A 19,229-nucleotide genomic window follows, 5' to 3' on the forward strand; every position below is an offset into this window, starting at 1 on the left:
CATTATCCTGGCAACTCCTGCTTCTCCACGGAGGAGAACACGTTTGGAGTGGCTTTCCAGCTCAGGAGACCACCAGCAAAGCAGCAGGGCCCAGGCAGCCTTAGGCAGCCCAGACCCTCTTTGGCCTATGGAGCCCAGAGGCCTGGGGGAGAAAAAGGCAAGCGTTGCTTTGCTGAGCAAAGGCGCATTGGGGCTGTGGTTTGTTCCCTGAGGAGAGTCTCCCTTTCCAGAATGCAGCTCCTTGAATGGAGTTTGGAGCAGAGCTTGAGATGTGGTCTCGGTGCTGAGCTCCCTAGCTGGTTCCGGGAGGGTTGCTGGGGCCTGCGACCAGAAGGCATTTTTCTGCAAACTCTTGCTTCGCCATGAAGGACAACATGTTTGGAGTGGGTTTCCAGCTCAGGAGACCACCAGGAAAGCAGCAAGGCCCAGGGAGCCAGAGGCAGCCCAGACTCTCTTTGGCGTATGGAGTCCAGAGGTCTAGGGGAGAAAAAGGAAAGCGTTGCTTTGCTGAGCAAAGGCGCATTGGGGCTGTGGTTTGTTCCCCGAGGAGAGTCAAACTTTCCCGAATGCAGCTCCCTGCATGGAGTTTGGAGCGGAGCGTGAGATAAGGTCTCGTGGCAGAGCTCTCTAGCTGGCTCCGTGGGGATTGCTGTGGCCTGCGCCCAGAAGGCATTTTCCTGCCAACTCCTGCTTCTCCACGAAGGAGAACCCGTTCGGAGTGGGTTTCAAGCTCAGGAGACCACGAGCAAAGGAGCAGGGCCCAGGGAGCCAGAGGCAACCCAGACCCTCATTGCCCTCTGGAGACTAGTCGGCTAGGTGAGAAAAATGCAAGCGTTGCTTTGTTGAGCAAGGCGCATTGGGGCTGTGGTTTGTGCCCCGAGGAGAGTCTACCTTTCCGGAATGCAGCTCCCTGCATGGAGTTTGGAGCAGAGCTTGAGATGTGGTCTCGGTGCTGAGCTCCCTAGCTGGTTCCGGGAGGGTTGCTGGGGCCTGCGACCAGAAGGCATTTTTCTGCAAACTCTTGCTTCGCCATGAATGACAACATGTTTGGAGTGGGTTTCCAGCTCAGGAGACCACCAGCAAAGCAGCAGGGCCCAGGGAGCCAGAGGCAGCCCAGACTCTCTTTGGCGTATGGAGTCCAGAGGTCTAGGGGAGAAAAAGGAAAGCGTTGCTTTGCTATGCAAAGGCGCATTGGGGCTGTGGTTTGTTCCCCGAGGAGAGTCAAACTTTCCCGAATGCAGCACCCTGAATGGAGTATGCAGCGGAGCATATGATGTGGCCTCGGTGTTAAGTTCCCTAGCTGGCCCTGGGTTGATTGCTGGGTCCTCTGCCCAGAAGGCATTTCCCTGGCAACTACTGCTTCTCCACGAAGGAGAACACGTTTGGAGTGGCTTTCCAGCTCAGGAGACCACCAGCAAAGCAGCAGGGGCCAGGCAGCCAGAGGCAGCCCAGACTCTCTTTGGCCTATGGAGACCAGAGGCCTGGGGGAGAAAAAGGCAAGCGTTGCTCTGCTGAGCAAAGGCGCATTGGGGCTGTGGTTTGTTCCCTGAGGAGAGTCTCCCTTTCCAGAATGCAGCTCCTTGAATGGAGTTTGGAGCAGAGCTTGAGATGTGGTCTCGGTGCTGAACTCCCTAGCTGGTTCCGGGAGGGTTGCTGGGGCCTGCGACCAGAAGGCATTTTTCTGCAAACTCTTGCTTCGCCATGAAGGACAACATGTTTGGAGTGGGTTTCCAGCTCAGGAGACCACCAGCAAAGCAGCAGGGCCCAGGCAGCCAGAGGCAGCCCAGACCCTCTTTGGCCTATGGAGCCCAGAGGCCTGGGGGAGAAAAAGGCAAGCGTTGCTTTGCTGAGTAAAGGCGCATTGGGGCTGTGGTTTGTTCCCCGAAGAGAGTCTCTCTTTCCAGAATGCAGCACCCTGAATGGAGTATGCAGCGGAGCATAAGATGTGGCCTCGGTGCTAAGTTCCCTAGCTGGCCCTGGGTTGACTGCTGGGGCCTCCGCCCAGAAGGCATTATCCTGCCAACTCCTGCTTCTCCACGGAGGAGAACACGTTTGGAGTGGCTTTCCAGCTCAGGAGACCACCAGCAAAGCAGCAGGGCCCAGGCAGCCTGAGGCAGCCCAGACCCTCTTTGGCCTATGGAGACCAGAGGCCTGGGGGAGAAAAAGGCAAGCGTTGCTTTGCTGAGCAAAGGCGCATTGGGGCTGTGGTTTGTTCCCTGAGGAGAGTCTCCCTTTCCAGAATGCAGCTCCTTGAATGGAGTTTGGAGCAGAGCTTGAGATGTGGTCTCGGTGCTGAACTCCCTAGCTGGTTCCGGGAGGGTTGCTGGGGCCTGCGACCAGAAGGCATTTTTCTGCAAACTCTTGCTTCGCCATGAAGGACAACATGTTTGGAGTGGGTTTCCAGCTCAGGAAACCACCAGGAATGCAGCAAGGCCCAGGGAGCCAGAGGCAGCCCAGACTCTCTTTGGCGTATGGAGTCCAGAGGTCTAGGGGAGAAAAAGGAAAGCGTTGCTTTGCTATGCAAAGGCGCATTGGGGCTGTGGTTTGTTCCCCGAGGAGAGTCAAACTTTCCCGAATGCAGCTCCCTGCATGGAGTTTGGAGCGGAGCGTGAGATAAGGTCTCGTGGCAGAGCTCTCTAGCTGGCTCCGTGGGGATTGCTGTGGCCTGCGCCTAGAAGGCATTTTCCTGCCAACTCCTGCTTCTCCACGAAGGAGAACCCGTTCGGAGTGGGTTTCAACCTCAGGAGACCACGAGCAAAGGAGCAGGGCCCAGGCAGCCAGAGGCAACCCAGACCCTCATTGCCCTCTGGAGACTAGTCGGCTAGGTGAGAAAAAGGCAAGCGTTGCTTTGTTGAGCAAAGGCGCATTGGGGCTGTGGTTTGTGCCCCGAGGAGAGGCTACCTTTCCGGAATGCAGCTCCCTGCATGGAGTTTGGAGCGGAGCATGAGATGTGGTCTCCGTGCAGAGCTCCCAAGCTGGCTCCGGGCGGATTGCTGGGTTCTGCGCCAAGAAGGCATTTGCCTCCCATCTCCTGCTTGTCCACGAAGGAGAACACTTTAGGAGTGGGTTTCCAGCTCAGGAGACCACCAGCAAAGCAGCAGGGCCCAGGCAGCCAGAGGCAGCCCAGACCCTCTTTGGCCTATGGAGCCCAGAGGCCTGGGGGAGAAAAAGGCAAGCGTTGCTTTGCTGAGTAAAGGCGCATTGGGGCTGTGGTTTGTTCCCCGAGGAGAGTCTCCCTTTCCAGAATGCAGCACCCTGAATGGAGTATGCAGCGGAGCATAAGATGTGGCCTCGGTGCTAAGTTCCCTAGCTGGCCCTGGGTTGACTGCTGGGGCCTCCGCCCAGAAGGCATTATCCTGGCAACTCCTGCTTCTCCACGGAGGAGAACACGTTTGGAGTGGCTTTCCAGCTCAGGAGACCACCAGCAAAGCAGCAGGGCCCAGGCAGCCTTAGGCAGCCCAGACCCTCTTTGGCCTATGGAGCCCAGAGGCCTGGGGGAGAAAAAGGCAAGCGTTGCTTTGCTGAGCAAAGGCGCATTGGGGCTGTGGTTTGTTCCCTGAGGAGAGTCTCCCTTTCCAGAATGCAGCTCCTTGAATGGAGTTTGGAGCAGAGCTTGAGATGTGGTCTCGGTGCTGAGCTCCCTAGCTGGTTCCGGGAGGGTTGCTGGGGCCTGCGACCAGAAGGCATTTTTCTGCAAACTCTTGCTTCGCCATGAAGGACAACATGTTTGGAGTGGGTTTCCAGCTCAGGAGACCACCAGGAAAGCAGCAAGGCCCAGGGAGCCAGAGGCAGCCCAGACTCTCTTTGGCGTATGGAGTCCAGAGGTCTAGGGGAGAAAAAGGAAAGCGTTGCTTTGCTGAGCAAAGGCGCATTGGGGCTGTGGTTTGTTCCCCGAGGAGAGTCAAACTTTCCCGAATGCAGCTCCCTGCATGGAGTTTGGAGCGGAGCGTGAGATAAGGTCTCGTGGCAGAGCTCTCTAGCTGGCTCCGTGGGGATTGCTGTGGCCTGCGCCCAGAAGGCATTTTCCTGCCAACTCCTGCTTCTCCACGAAGGAGAACCCGTTCGGAGTGGGTTTCAAGCTCAGGAGACCACGAGCAAAGGAGCAGGGCCCAGGGAGCCAGAGGCAACCCAGACCCTCATTGCCCTCTGGAGACTAGTCGGCTAGGTGAGAAAAATGCAAGCGTTGCTTTGTTGAGCAAGGCGCATTGGGGCTGTGGTTTGTGCCCCGAGGAGAGTCTACCTTTCCGGAATGCAGCTCCCTGCATGGAGTTTGGAGCAGAGCTTGAGATGTGGTCTCGGTGCTGAGCTCCCTAGCTGGTTCCGGGAGGGTTGCTGGGGCCTGCGACCAGAAGGCATTTTTCTGCAAACTCTTGCTTCGCCATGAATGACAACATGTTTGGAGTGGGTTTCCAGCTCAGGAGACCACCAGCAAAGCAGCAGGGCCCAGGGAGCCAGAGGCAGCCCAGACTCTCTTTGGCGTATGGAGTCCAGAGGTCTAGGGGAGAAAAAGGAAAGCGTTGCTTTGCTATGCAAAGGCGCATTGGGGCTGTGGTTTGTTCCCCGAGGAGAGTCAAACTTTCCCGAATGCAGCACCCTGAATGGAGTATGCAGCGGAGCATATGATGTGGCCTCGGTGTTAAGTTCCCTAGCTGGCCCTGGGTTGATTGCTGGGTCCTCTGCCCAGAAGGCATTTCCCTGGCAACTACTGCTTCTCCACGAAGGAGAACACGTTTGGAGTGGCTTTCCAGCTCAGGAGACCACCAGCAAAGCAGCAGGGGCCAGGCAGCCAGAGGCAGCCCAGACTCTCTTTGGCCTATGGAGACCAGAGGCCTGGGGGAGAAAAAGGCAAGCGTTGCTCTGCTGAGCAAAGGCGCATTGGGGCTGTGGTTTGTTCCCTGAGGAGAGTCTCCCTTTCCAGAATGCAGCTCCTTGAATGGAGTTTGGAGCAGAGCTTGAGATGTGGTCTCGGTGCTGAACTCCCTAGCTGGTTCCGGGAGGGTTGCTGGGGCCTGCGACCAGAAGGCATTTTTCTGCAAACTCTTGCTTCGCCATGAAGGACAACATGTTTGGAGTGGGTTTCCAGCTCAGGAGACCACCAGCAAAGCAGCAGGGCCCAGGGAGCCAGAGGCAGCCCAGACTCTCTTTGGCGTATGGAGTCCAGAGGTCTAGGGGAGAAAAAGGAAAGCGTTGCTTTGCTGAGCAAAGGCGCATTGGGGCTGTGGTTTGTTCCCCGAGGAGAGTCGAACTTTCCCGAATGCAGCTCCCTGCATGGAGTTTGGAGCGGAGCGTGAGATAAGGTCTCCTGGCAGAGCTCTCTAGCTGGCTCCGTGGGGATTGCTGTGGCCTGCGCCCAGAAGGCATTTTCCTGCCAACTCCTGCTTCTCCACGAAGGAGAACCCGTACGGAGTGGGTTTCAAGCTCAGGAGACCACGAGCAAAGGAGCAGGGCCCAGGGAGCCAGAGGCAACCCAGACCCTCATTGCCCTCTGGAGACTAGTCGGCTAGGTGAGAAAAAGGCAAGCGTTGCTTTGTTGAGCAAAGGCGCATTGGGGCTGTGGTTTGTGCCCCGAGGAGAGGCTACCTTTCCGGAATGCAGCTCCCTGAATGGAGTTTGGAGCGGAGCATGAGATGTGGTCTCGGTGCAGAGCTCCCAAGCTGGCTCCGGGCGGATTGCTGGGTTCTGCGCCAAGAAGGCATTTGCCTCCCATCTCCTGCTTGTCCACGAAGGAGAACACTTTAGGAGTGGGTTTCCAGCTCAGGAGACCACCAGCAAAGCAGCAGGGCCCAGGCAGCCAGAGGCAGCCCAGACCCTCTTTGGCCTATGGAGCCCAGAGGCCTGGGGGAGAAAAAGGCAAGCGTTGCTTTGCTGAGTAAAGGCGCATTGGGGCTGTGGTTTGTTCCCCGAAGAGAGTCTCTCTTTCCAGAATGCAGCACCCTGAATGGAGTATGCAGCGGAGCATAAGATGTGGCCTCGGTGCTAAGTTCCCTAGCTGGCCCTGGGTTGACTGCTGGGGCCTCCGCCCAGAAGGCATTATCCTGCCAACTCCTGCTTCTCCACGGAGGAGAACACGTTTGGAGTGGCTTTCCAGCTCAGGAGACCACCAGCAAAGCAGCAGGGCCCAGGCAGCCTGAGGCAACCCAGACCCTCTTTGGCCTATGGAGCCCAGAGGCCTGGGGGAGAAAAAGGCAAGCGTTGCTTTGCTGAGCAAAGGCGCATTGGGGCTGTGGTTTGTTCCCTGAGGAGAGTCTCCCTTTCCAGAATGCAGCTCCTTGAATGGAGTTTGGAGCAGAGCTTGAGATGTGGTCTCGGTGCTGAGCTCCCTAGCTGGTTCCGGGAGGGTTGCTGGGGCCTGCCACCAGAAGGCATTTTTCTGCAAACTCTTGCTTCGCCATGAAGGACAACATGTTTGGAGTGGGTTTCCAGCTCAGGAGACCACCAGGAAAGCAGCAAGGCCCAGGGAGCCAGAGGCAGCCCAGACTCTCTTTGGCGTATGGAGTCCAGAGGTCTAGGGGAGAAAAAGGAAAGCGTTGCTTTGCTGAGCAAAGGCGCATTGGGGCTGTGGTTTGTTCCCCGAGGAGAGTCGAACTTTCCCGAATGCAGCTCCCTGCATGGAGTTTGGAGCGGAGCGTGAGATAAGGTCTCGTGGCAGAGCTCTCTAGCTGGCTCCGTGGGGATTGCTGTGGCCTGCGCCCAGAAGGCATTTTCCTGCCAACTCCTGCTTCTCCACGAAGGAGAACCCGTTCGGAGTGGGTTTCAAGCTCAGGAGACCACGAGCAAAGGAGCAGGGCCCAGGGAGCCAGAGGCAACCCAGACCCTCATTGCCCTCTGGAGACTAGTCGGCTAGGTGAGAGAAAGGCAAGCGTTGCTTTGTTGAGCAAAGGCGCATTGGGGCTGTGGTTTGTGCCCCGAGGAGAGTCTACCTTTCCGGAATGCAGCTCCCTGCATGGAGTTTGGAGCAGAGCTTGAGATGTGGTCTCGGTGCTGAGCTCCCTAGCTGGTTCCGGGAGGGTTGCTGGGGCCTGCCACCAGAAGGCATTTTTCTGCAAACTCTTGCTTCGCCATGAAGGACAACATGTTTGGAGTGGGTTTCCAGCTCAGGAGACCACCAGCAAAGCAGCAGGGCCCAGGGAGCCAGAGGCAGCCCAGACTCTCTTTGGCGTATGGAGTCCAGAGGTCTAGGGGAGAAAAAGGAAAGCGTTGCTTTGCTGAGCAAAGGCGCATTGGGGCTGTGGTTTGTTCCCCGAGGAGAGTTGAACTTTCCCGAATGGAGCTCCCTGCATGGAGTTTGGAGCGGAGCGTGAGATAAGGTCTCATTGCAGAGCTCTCTGGCTGGCTCCGTGGGGATTGCTGTGGCCTGCGCCCAGAAGGCATTCTCCTGCCAACTCCTGCTTCTCCACGAAGGAGAACCCGTTCGGAGTGGGTTTCAAGCTCAGGAGACCACGAGCAAAGGAGCAGGGCCCAGGGAGCCAGAGGCAACCCAGACCCTCATTGCCCTCTGGAGACTAGTCGGCTAGGTGAGAAAAAGGCAAGCGTTGCTTTGTTGAGCAAAGGCGCATTGGGGCTGTGGTTTGTGCCCCGAGGAGAGTCTACCTTTCCGGAATGCAGCTCCCTGAATGGAGTTTGGAGCGGAGCATGAGATGTGGTCTCGGTGCAGAGCTCCCAAGCTGGCTCCGGGCGGATTGCTGGGTTCTGCGCCAAGAAGGCATTTGCCTCCCATCTCCTGCTTGTCCACGAAGGAGAACACTTTAGGAGTGGGTTTCCAGCTCAGGAGACCACCAGCAAAGCAGCAGGGCCCAGGCAGCCAGAGGCACCCCAGACCCTCTTTGGCCTATGGAGACCAGAGGCCTGGGGGAGAAAAAGGCAAGCGTTGCTTTGCTGAGCAAAGGCGCATTGGGGCTGTGGTTTGTTCCCCGAGGAGAGTCTCCCTTTCCAGAATGCAGCACCCTGAATGGAGTATGCAGCGGAGCATATGATGTGGCCTCGGTGTTAAGTTCCCTAGCTGGCCCTGGGTTGATTGCTGGGGCCTCTGCCCAGAAGGCATTTCCCTGGCAACTCCTGCTTCTCCACGAAGGAGAACACGTTTGGAGTGGCTTTCCAGCTCAGGAGACCACCAGCAAAGCAGCAGGGCCCAGGCAGCCAGAGGCAGCCCAGACCCTCTTTGGCCTATGGAGACCAGAGGCCTGGGGGAGAAAAAGGCAAGCGTTGCTTTGCTGAGCAAAGGCGCATTGGGGCTGTGGTTTGTTCCCTGAGGAGAGTCTCCCTTTCCAGAATGCAGCTCCTTGAATGGAGTTTGGATCAGAGCTTGAGATGTGGTCTCGGTGCTGAACTCCCTAGCTGGTTCCGGGAGGGTTGCTGGGGCCTGCGACCAGAAGGCATTTTTCTGCAAACTCTTGCTTCGCCATGAAGGACAACATGTTTGGAGTGGGTTTCCAGCTCAGGAGACCACCAGCAAAGCAGCAGGGCCCAGGCAGCCAGAGGCAGCCCAGACCCTATTTGGCCTATGGAGACCAGAGGCCTGGGGGAGAAAAAGGCAAGCGTTGCTTTGCTGAGCAAAGGCGCATTGGGGCTGTGGTTTGTTCCCTGAGGAGAGTCTCCATTTCCAGAATGCAGCTCCCTGCATGGAGTTTGGAGCAGAGCTTGAGATGTGGTCTCGGTGCTGAGCTCCCTAGCTGGTTCCGGGAGGGTTGCTGGGGCCTGCGACCAGAAGGCATTTTTCTGCAAACTCTTGCTTCGCCATGAAGGACAACATGTTTGGAGTGGGTTTCCAGCTCAGGAGACCACCAGCAAAGCATCAGGGCCCAGGGAGCCAGAGGCAGCCCAGACTATCTTTGGCGTATGGAGTCCAGAGGTCTAGGGGAGAAAAAGGAAAGCGTTGCTTTGCTGAGCAAAGGCGCATTGGGGCTGTGGTTTGTTCCCCGAGGAGAGTCAAACTTTCCCGAATGCAGCTCCCTGCATGGAGTTTGGAGCGGAGCGTGAGATAAGGTCTCGTGGCAGAGCTCTCTAGCTGGCTCCGTGGGGATTGCTGTGGCCTGCGCCCAGAAGGCATTTTCCTGCCAACTCCTGCTTCTCCACGAAGGAGAACCCGTTCGGAGTGGGTTTCAAGCTCAGGAGACCACGAGCAAAGGAGCAGGGCCCAGGGAGCCAGAGGCAACCCAGACCCTCATTGCCCTCTGGAGACTAGTCGGCTAGGTGAGAAAAAGGCAATCAGTGCTTTGTTGAGCAAAGGCGCATTGGGGCTGTGGTTTGTGCCCCGAGGAGAGTCTACCTTTCCGGAATGCAGCTCCTTGAATGGAGTTTGGAGCAGAGCGTGAGATGTGGTCTCGGTGCTGAGCTCCCTAGCTGGTTCCGGGAGGGTTGCTGGGGCCTGCGACCAGAAGGCATTTTTCTGCAAACTCTTGCTTCGCCATGAATGACAACATGTTTGGAGTGGGTTTCCAGCTCAGGAGACCACCAGCAAAGCAGCAGGGCCCAGGGAGCCAGAGGCAGCCCAGACTCTCTTTGGCGTATGGAGTCCAGAGGTCTAGGGGAGAAAAAGGAAAGCGTTGCTTTGCTGAGCAAAGGCGCATTGGGGCTGTGGTTTGTTCCCCGAGGAGAGTCAAACTTTCCCGAATGCAGCACCCTGAATGGAGTATGCAGCGGAGCATAAGATGTGGCCTCGGTGTTAAGTTCCCTAGCTGGCCCTGGGTTGATTGCTGGGGCCTCTGCCCAGGAGGCATTTCCCTGGCAACTACTGCTTCTCCACGAAGGAGAACACGTTTGGAGTGGCTTTCCAGCTCAGGAGACCACCAGCAAAGCAGCAGGGCCCAGGCAGCCAGAGGCAGCCCAGACCCTCTTTGGCCTATGGAGACCAGAGGCCTGGGGAGAAAATGGCAAGCGTTGCTTTGCTGAGCAAAGGCGCATTGGGGCTGTGGTTTGTTCCCTGAGGAGAGTCTCCCTTTCCAGAATGCAGCTCCTTGAATGGAGTTTGGAGCAGAGCTTGAGATGTGGTCTCGGTGCTGAACTCCCTAGCTGGTTCCGGGAGGGTTGCTGGGGCCTGCGACCAGAAGGCATTTTTCTGCAAACTCTTGCTTCGCCATGAAGGACAACATGTTTGGAGTGGGTTTCCAGCTCAGGAGACCACCAGCAAAGCAGCAGGGCCCAGGGAGCCAGAGGCAGCCCAGACTCTCTTTGGCGTATGGAGTCCAGAGGTCTAGGGGAGAAAAAGGAAAGCGTTGCTTTGCTGAGCAAAGGCGCATTGGGGCTGTGGTTTGTTCCCCGAGGAGAGTCGAACTTTCCCGAATGCAGCTCCCTGCATGGAGTTTGGAGCGGAGCGTGAGATAAGGTCTCGTGGCAGAGCTCTCTAGCTGGCTCCGTGGGGATTGCTGTGGCCTGCGCCCACAAGGCATTTTCCTGCCAACTCCTGCTTCTCCACGAAGGAGAACCCGTTCGGAGTGGGTTTCAAGCTCAGGAGACCACGAGCAAAGGAGCAGGGCCCAGGGAGCCAGAGGCAACCCAGACCCTCATTGCCCTCTGGAGACTAGTCGGCTAGGTGAGAAAAAGGCAAGCGTTGCTTTGTTGAGCAAAGGCGCATTGGGGCTGTGGTTTGTGCCCCGAGGAGAGGCTACCTTTCCGGAATGCAGCTCCCTGAATGGAGTTTGGAGTGGAGCATGAGATGTGGTCTCGGTGCAGAGCTCCCAAGCTGGCTCCGGGCGGATTGCTGGGTTCTGCGCCAAGAAGGCATTTGCCTCCCATCTCCTGCTTGTCCACGAAGGAGAACACTTTAGGAGTGGGTTTCCAGCTCAGGAGACCACCAGCAAAGCAGCAGGGCCCAGGCAGCCAGAGGCAGCCCAGACCCTCTTTGGCCTATGGAGCCCAGAGGCCTGGGGGAGAAAAAGGCAAGCGTTGCTTTGCTGAGTAAAGGCGCATTGGGGCTGTGGTTTGTTCCCCGAGGAGAGTCTCCCTTTCCAGAATGCAGCACCCTGAATGGAGTATGCAGCGGAGCATAAGATGTGGCCTCGGTGCTAAGTTCCCTAGCTGGCCCTGGGTTGACTGCTGGGGCCTCCGCCCAGAAGGCATTATCCTGGCAACTCCTGCTTCTCCACGGAGGAGAACACGTTTGGAGTGGCTTTCCAGCTCAGGAGACCACCAGCAAAGCAGCAGGGCCCAGGCAGCCTGAGGCAGCCCAGACCCTCTTTGGCCTATGGAGACCAGAGGCCTGGGGGAGAAAAAGGCAAGCGTTGCTTTGCTGAGCAAAGGCGCATTGGGGCTGTGGTTTGTTCCCTGAGGAGAGTCTCCCTTTCCAGAATGCAGCTCCTTGAATGGAGTTTGGAGCAGAGCTTGAGATGTGGTCTCGGTGCTGAGCTCCCTAGCTGGTTCCGGGAGGGTTGCTGGGGCCTGCGACCAGAAGGCATTTTTCTGCAAACTCTTGCTTCGCCATGAAGGACAACATGTTTGGAGTGGGTTTCCAGCTCAGGAGACCACCAGGAAAGCAGCAAGGCCCAGGGAGCCAGAGGCAGCCCAGACTCTCTTTGGCGTATGGAGTCCAGAGGTCTAGGGGAGAAAAAGGAAAGCGTTGCTTTGCTGAGCAAAGGCGCATTGGGGCTGTGGTTTGTTACCCGAGGAGAGTCAAACTTTTCCGAATGCAGCTCCCTGCATGGAGTTTGGAGCGGAGCGTGAGATAAGGTCTCGTGGCAGAGCTCTCTAGCTGGCTCCGTGGGGATTGCTGTGGCCTGCGCCCAGAAGGCATTCTCCTGCCAACTCCTGCTTCTCCACGAAGGAGAACCCGTTCGGAGTGGGTTTCAAGCTCAGGAGACCACGAGCAAAGGAGCAGGGCCCAGGGAGCCAGAGGCAACCCAGACCCTCATTGCCCTCTGGAGACTAGTCGGCTAGGTGAGAAAAAGGCAAGCGTTGCTTTGTTGAGCAAAGGCGCATTGGGGCTGTGGTTTGTGCCCCGAGGAGAGTCTACCTTTCCGGAATGCAGCTCCCTGCATGGAGTTTGGAGCAGAGCTTGAGATGTGGTCTCGGTGCTGAGCTCCCTAGCTGCTTCCGGGAGGGTTGCTGGGGCCTGCCTCCAGAAGGCATTTTTCTGCAAACTCTTGCTTCGCCATGAAGGACAACATGTTTGGAGTGGGTTTCCAGCTCAGGAGACCACCAGCAAAGCAGCAGGGCCCAGGGAGCCAGAGGCAGCCCAGACTCTCTTTGGCGTATGGAGTCCAGAGGTCTAGGGGAGAAAAAGGAAAGCGTTGCTTTGCTGAGCAAAGGCGCATTGGGGCTGTGGTTTGTTCCCCGAGGAGAGTCGAACTTTCCCGAATGCAGCTCCCTGCATGGAGTTTGGAGCGGAGCGTGAGATAAGGTCTCCTGGCAGAGCTCTCTAGCTGGCTCCGTGGGGATTGCTGTGGCCTGCGCCCAGAAGGCATTTTCCTGCCAACTCCTGCTTCTCCACGAAGGAGAACCCGTTCGGAGTGGGTTTCAAGCTCAGGAGACCACGAGCAAAGGAGCAGGGCCCAGGGAGCCAGAGGCAACCCAGACCCTCATTGCCCTCTGGAGACTAGTCGGCTAGGTGAGAAAAAGGCAAGCGTTGCTTTGTTGAGCAAAGGCGCATTGGGGCTGTGGTTTGTGCCCCGAGGAGAGGCTACCTTTCCGGAATGCAGCTCCCTGAATGGAGTTTGGAGTGGAGCATGAGATGTGGTCTCGGTGCAGAGCTCCCAAGCTGGCTCCGGGCGGATTGCTGGGTTCTGCGCCAAGAAGGCATTTGCCTCCCATCTCCTGCTTGTCCACGAAGGAGAACACTTTAGGAGTGGGTTTCCAGCTCAGGAGACCACCAGCAAAGCAGCAGGGCCCAGGCAGCCAGAGGCAGCCCAGACCCTCTTTGGCCTATGGAGCCCAGAGGCCTGGGGGAGAAAAAGGCAAGCGTTGCTTTGCTGAGTAAAGGCGCATTGGGGCTGTGGTTTGTTCCCCGAGGAGAGTCTCCCTTTCCAGAATGCAGCACCCTGAATGGAGTATGCAGCGGAGCATAAGATGTGGCCTCGGTGCTAAGTTCCCTAGCTGGCCCTGGGTTGACTGCTGGGGCCTCCGCCCAGAAGGCATTATCCTGGCAACTCCTGCTTCTCCACGGAGGAGAACACGTTTGGAGTGGCTTTCCAGCTCAGGAGACCACCAGCAAAGCAGCAGGGCCCAGGCAGCCTGAGGCAGCCCAGACCCTCTTTGGCCTATGGAGACCAGAGGCCTGGGGGAGAAAAAGGCAAGCGTTGCTTTGCTGAGCAAAGGCGCATTGGGGCTGTGGTTTGTTCCCTGAGGAGAGTCTCCCTTTCCAGAATGCAGCTCCTTGAATGGAGTTTGGAGCAGAGCTTGAGATGTGGTCTCGGTGCTGAGCTCCCTAGCTGGTTCCGGGAGGGTTGCTGGGGCCTGCGACCAGAAGGCATTTTTCTGCAAACTCTTGCTTCGCCATGAAGGACAACATGTTTGGAGTGGGTTTCCAGCTCAGGAGACCACCAGGAAAGCAGCAAGGCCCAGGGAGCCAGAGGCAGCCCAGACTCTCTTTGGCGTATGGAGTCCAGAGGTCTAGGGGAGAAAAAGGAAAGCGTTGCTTTGCTGAGCAAAGGCGCATTGGGGCTGTGGTTTGTTACCCGAGGAGAGTCAAACTTTTCCGAATGCAGCTCCCTGCATGGAGTTTGGAGCGGAGCGTGAGATAAGGTCTCGTGGCAGAGCTCTCTAGCTGGCTCCGTGGGGATTGCTGTGGCCTGCGCCCAGAAGGCATTCTCCTGCCAACTCCTGCTTCTCCACGAAGGAGAACCCGTTCGGAGTGGGTTTCAAGCTCAGGAGACCACGAGCAAAGGAGCAGGGCCCAGGGAGCCAGAGGCAACCCAGACCCTCATTGCCCTCTGGAGACTAGTCGGCTAGGTGAGAAAAAGGCAAGCGTTGCTTTGTTGAGCAAAGGCGCATTGGGGCTGTGGTTTGTGCCCCGAGGAGAGTCTACCTTTCCGGAATGCAGCTCCCTGCATGGAGTTTGGAGCAGAGCTTGAGATGTGGTCTCGGTGCTGAGCTCCCTAGCTGGTTCCGGGAGGGTTGCTGGGGCCTGCCTCCAGAAGGCATTTTTCTGCAAACTCTTGCTTCGCCATGAAGGACAACATGTTTGGAGTGGGTTTCCAGCTCAGGAGACCACCAGCAAAGCAGCAGGGCCCAGGGAGCCAGAGGCAGCCCAGACTCTCTTTGGCGTATGGAGTCCAGAGGTCTAGGGGAGAAAAAGGAAAGCGTTGCTTTGCTATGCAAAGGCGCATTGGGGCTGTGGTTTGTTCCCCGAGGAGAGTCAAACTTTCCCGAATGCAGCTCCCTGCATGGAGTTTGGAGCGGAGCGTGAGATAAGGTCTCGTTGCAGAGCTCTCTAGCTGGCTCCGTGGGGATTGCTGTGGCCTGCGCCCAGAAGGCATTCTCCTGCCAACTCCTGCTTCTCCACGAAGGAGAACCCGTTCGGAGTGGGTTTCAAGCTCAGGAGACCACGAGCAAAGGAGCAGGGCCCAGGGAGCCAGAGGCAACCCAGACCCTCATTGCCCTCTGGAGACTAGTCGGCTAGGTGAGAAAAAGGCAAGCGTTGCTTTGTTGAGCAAAGGCGCATTGGGGCTGTGGTTTGTGCCCCGAGGAGAGGCTACCTTTCCGGAATGCAGCTCCCTGAATGGAGTTTGGAGTGGAGCATGAGATGTGGTCTCGGTGCAGAGCTCCCAAGCTGGCTCCGGGCGGATTGCTGGGTTCTGCGCCAAGAAGGCATTTGCCTCCCATCTCCTGCTTGTCCACGAAGGAGAACACTTTAGGAGTGGGTTTCCAGCTCAGGAGACCACCAGCAAAGCAGCAGGGCCCAGGCAGCCAGAGGCAGCCCAGACCCTCTTTGGCCTATGGAGCCCAGAGGCCTGGGGGAGAAAAAGGCAAGCGTTGCTTTGCTGAGTAAAGGCGCATTGGGGCTGTGGTTTGTTCCCCGAGGAGAGTCTCCCTTTCCAGAATGCAGCACCCTGAATGGAGTATGCAGCGGAGCATAAGATGTGGCCTCGGTGCTAAGTTCCCTAGCTGGCCCTGGGTTGACTGCTGGGGCCTCCGCCCAGAAGGCATTATCCTGGCAACTCCTGCTTCTCCACGGAGGAGAACACGTTTGGAGTGGCTTTCCAGCTCAGGAGACCACCAGCAAAGCAGCAGGGCCCAGGCAGCCTGAGGCAGCCCAGACCCTCTTTGGCCTATGGAGACCAGAGGCCTGGGGGAGAAAAAGGCAAGCGTTGCTTTGCTGAGCAAAGGCGCATTGGGGCTGTGGTTTGTTCCCTGAGGAGAGTCTCCCTTTCCAGAATGCAGCTCCTTGAATGGAGTTTGGAGCAGAGCTTGAGATGTGGTCTCGGTGCTGAGCTCCCTAGCTGGTTCCGGGAGGGTTGCTGGGGCCTGCGACCAGAAGGCATTTTTCTGCAAACTCTTGCTTCGCCATGAAGGACAACATGTTTGGAGTGGGTTTCCAGCTCAGGAGACCACCAGGAAAGCAGCAAGGCCCAGGGAGCCAGAGGCAGCCCAGACTCTCTTTGGCGTATGGAGTCCAGAGGTCTAGGGGAGAAAAAGGAAAGCGTTGCTTTGCTGAGCAAAGGCGCATTGGGGCTGTGGTTTGTTACCCGAGGAGAGTCAAACTTTTCCGAATGCAGCTCCCTGCATGGAGTTTGGAGCGGAGCGTGAGATAAGGTCTCGTGGCAGAGCTCTCTAGCTGGCTCCGTGGGGATTGCTGTGGCCTGCGCCCAGAAGGCATTCTCCTGCCAACTCCTGCTTCTCCACGAAGGAGAACCCGTTCGGAGTGGGTTTCAAGCTCAGGAGACCACGAGCAAAGGAGCAGGGCCCAGGGAGCCAGAGGCAACCCAGACCCTCATTGCCCTCTGGAGACTAGTCGGCTAGGTGAGAAAAAGGCAAGCGTTGCTTTGTTGAGCAAAGGCGCATTGGGGCTGTGGTTTGTGCCCCGAGGAGAGTCTACCTTTCCGGAATGCAGCTCCCTGCATGGAGTTTGGAGCAGAGCTTGAGATGTGGTCTCGGTGCTGAGCTCCCTAGCTGGTTCCGGGAGGGTTGCTGGGGCCTGCCTCCAGAAGGCATTTTTCTGCAAACTCTTGCTTCGCCATGAAGGACAACATGTTTGGAGTGGGTTTCCAGCTCAGGAGACCACCAGCAAAGCAGCAGGGCCCAGGGAGCCAGAGGCAGCCCAGACTCTCTTTGGCGTATGGAGTCCAGAGGTCTAGGGGAGAAAAAGGAAAGCGTTGCTTTGCTATGCAAAGGCGCATTGGGGCTGTGGTTTGTTCCCCGAGGAGAGTCAAACTTTCCCGAATGCAGCTCCCTGCATGGAGTTTGGAGCGGAGCGTGAGATAAGGTCTCGTTGCAGAGCTCTCTAGCTGGCTCCGTGGGGATTGCTGTGGCCTGCGCCCAGAAGGCATTCTCCTGCCAACTCCTGCTTCTCCACGAAGGAGAACCCGTTCGGAGTGGGTTTCAAGCTCAGGAGACCACGAGCAAAGGAGCAGGGCCCAGGGAGCCAGAGGCAACCCAGACCCTCATTGCCCTCTGGAGACTAGTCGGCTAGGTGAGAAAAAGGCAAGCGTTGCTTTGTTGAGCAAAGGCGCATTGGGGCTGTGGTTTGTGCCCCGAGGAGAGTCTACCTTTCCGGAATGCAGCTCCCTGAATGGAGTTTGGAGCGGAGCATGAGATGTGGTCTCGGTGCAGAGCTCCCAAGCTGGCTCCGGGCGGATTGCTGGGTTCTGCGCCAAGAAGGCATTTGCCTCCCATCTCCTGCTTGTCCACGAAGGAGAACACTTTAGGAGTGGGTTTCCAGCTCAGGAGACCACCAGCAAAGCAGCAGGGCCCAGGCAGCCAGAGGCAGCCCAGACCCTCTTTGGCCTATGGAGCCCAGAGGCCTGGGGGAGAAAAAGGCAAGCGTTGCTTTGCTGAGCAAAGGCACATTGGGGCTGTGGTTTGTTCCCCGAGGAGAGTCTCCCTTTCCAGAATGCAGCACCCTGAAAGGAGTATGCAGCAGAGCATAAGATGTGGCCTTGGTGCTAAGTTCCCTAGCTGGCCCTTGGTTGACTGCTGGGGCCTCCGCCCAGAAGGCATTTTCCTGGCAACTCCTGCTTCTCCACGAAGGAGATCACGTTTGGAGTGGCTTTCCAGCTCAGGAGACCACCAGCAAAGCAGCAGGGCCCAGGCAGCCAGAGGCAGCCCAGACCCTCTTTGGCCTATGGAGCCCAGAGGCCTGGGGGAGAAAAAGGCAAGCGTTGCTTTGCTGAGCAAAGGCGCATTGGGGCTGTGGTTTGTTCCCTGAGGAGAGTCTCCCTTTCCAGAATGCAGCTCCTTGAATGGAGTTTGGAGCAGAGCTTGAGATGTGGTCTCGGTGCTGAGCTCCCTAGCTGGTTCCGGGAGGGTTGCTGTGGCCTGCGACCAGAAGGCATTTTTCTGCAAACTCTTGCTTCGCCATGAAGGACAACATGTTTGGAGTGGGTTTCCAGCTCAGGAGACCACCAGCAAAGCAGCAGGGCCCAGGTAGCCAGAGGCAGCCCAGACTCTCTTTGGCGTATGGAGTCCAGAGGTCTAGGGGAGAAAAAGGAAAGCGTTGCTTTGCTGAGCAAAGGCGCATTGGGGCTGTGGTTTGTTCCCCGAGGAGAGTCGAACTTTCCCGAATGCAGCTCCCTGCATGGAGTTTGGAGCGGAGCGTGAGATAAGGTCTCGTTGCAGAGCTCTCTAGCTGGCTCCGTGGGGATTGCTGTGGCCTGCGCCCAGAAGGCATTCTCCTGCCAACTCCTGCTTCTCCACGAAGGAGAACCCGTTCGGAGTGGGTTTCAAGCTCAGGAGACCACGAGCAAAGGAGCAGGGCCCAGGGAGCCAGAGGCAACCCAGACCCTCATTGCCCTCTGGAGACTAGTCGGCTAGGTGAGAAAAAGGCAAGCGTTGCTTTGTTGAGCAAAGGCGCATTGGGGCTGTGGTTTGTGCCCCGAGGAGAGTCTACCTTTCCGGAATGCAGCTCCCTGCATGGAGTTTGGAGCAGAGCTTGAGATGTGGTCTCGGTGCTGAGCTCCCTAGCTGGTTCCGGGAGGGTTGCTGGGGCCTGCCTCCAGAAGGCATTTTTCTGCAAACTCTTGCTTCGCCATGAAGGACAACATGTTTGGAGTGGGTTTCCAGCTCAGGAGACCACCAGCAAAGCAGCAGGGCCCAGGGAGCCAGAGGCAGCCCAGACTCTCTTTGGCGTATGGAGTCCAGAGGTCTAGGGGAGAAAAAGGAAAGCGTTGCTTTGCTATGCAAAGGCGCATTGGGGCTGTGGTTTGTTCCCCGAGGAGAGTCAAACTTTCCCGAATGCAGCTCCCTGCATGGAGTTTGGAGCGGAGCGTGAGATAAGGTCTCGTTGCAGAGCTCTCTAGCTGGCTCCGTGGGGATTGCTGTGGCCTGCGCCCAGAAGGCATTCTCCTGCCAACTCCTGCTTCTCCACGAAGGAGAACCCGTTCGGAGTGGGTTTCAAGCTCAGGAGACCACGAGCAAAGGAGCAGGGCCCAGGGAGCCAGAGGCAACCCAGACCCTCATTGCCCTCTGGAGACTAGTCGGCTAGGTGAGAAAAAGGCAAGCGTTGCTTTGTTGAGCAAAGGCGCATTGGGGCTGTGGTTTGTGCCCCGAGGAGAGTCTACCTTTCCGGAATGCAGCTCCCTGCATGGAGTTTGGAGCAGAGCTTGAGATGTGGTCTCGGTGCTGAGCTCCCTAGCTGGTTCCGGGAGGGTTGCTGGGGCCTGCCTCCAGAAGGCATTTTTCTGCAAACTCTTGCTTCGCCATGAAGGACAACATGTTTGGAGTGGGTTTCCAGCTCAGGAGACCACCAGCAAAGCAGCAGGGCCCAGGGAGCCAGAGGCAGCCCAGACTCTCTTTGGCGTATGGAGTCCAGAGGTCTAGGGGAGAAAAAGGAAAGCGTTGCTTTGCTATGCAAAGGCGCATTGGGGCTGTGGTTTGTTCCCCGAGGAGAGTCAAACTTTCCCGAATGCAGCTCCCTGCATGGAGTTTGGAGCGGAGCGTGAGATAAGGTCTCGTTGCAGAGCTCTCTAGCTGGCTCCGTGGGGATTGCTGTGGCCTGCGCCCAGAAGGCATTCTCCTGCCAACTCCTGCTTCTCCACGAAGGAGAACCCGTTCGGAGTGGGTTTCAAGCTCAGGAGACCACGAGCAAAGGAGCAGGGCCCAGGGAGCCAGAGGCAACCCAGACCCTCATTGCCCTCTGGAGACTA

Source organism: Sus scrofa, chromosome 6, assembly GCF_054392235.1.
Source record: "Sus scrofa isolate SSC_HxYL_T2T_F1_AM1 chromosome 6, Sscrofa_HxYL_maternal_Yorkshire_Landrace_v2.0, whole genome shotgun sequence".
In the NCBI taxonomy this organism is placed as follows: domain Eukaryota; kingdom Metazoa; phylum Chordata; class Mammalia; order Artiodactyla; family Suidae; genus Sus; species Sus scrofa.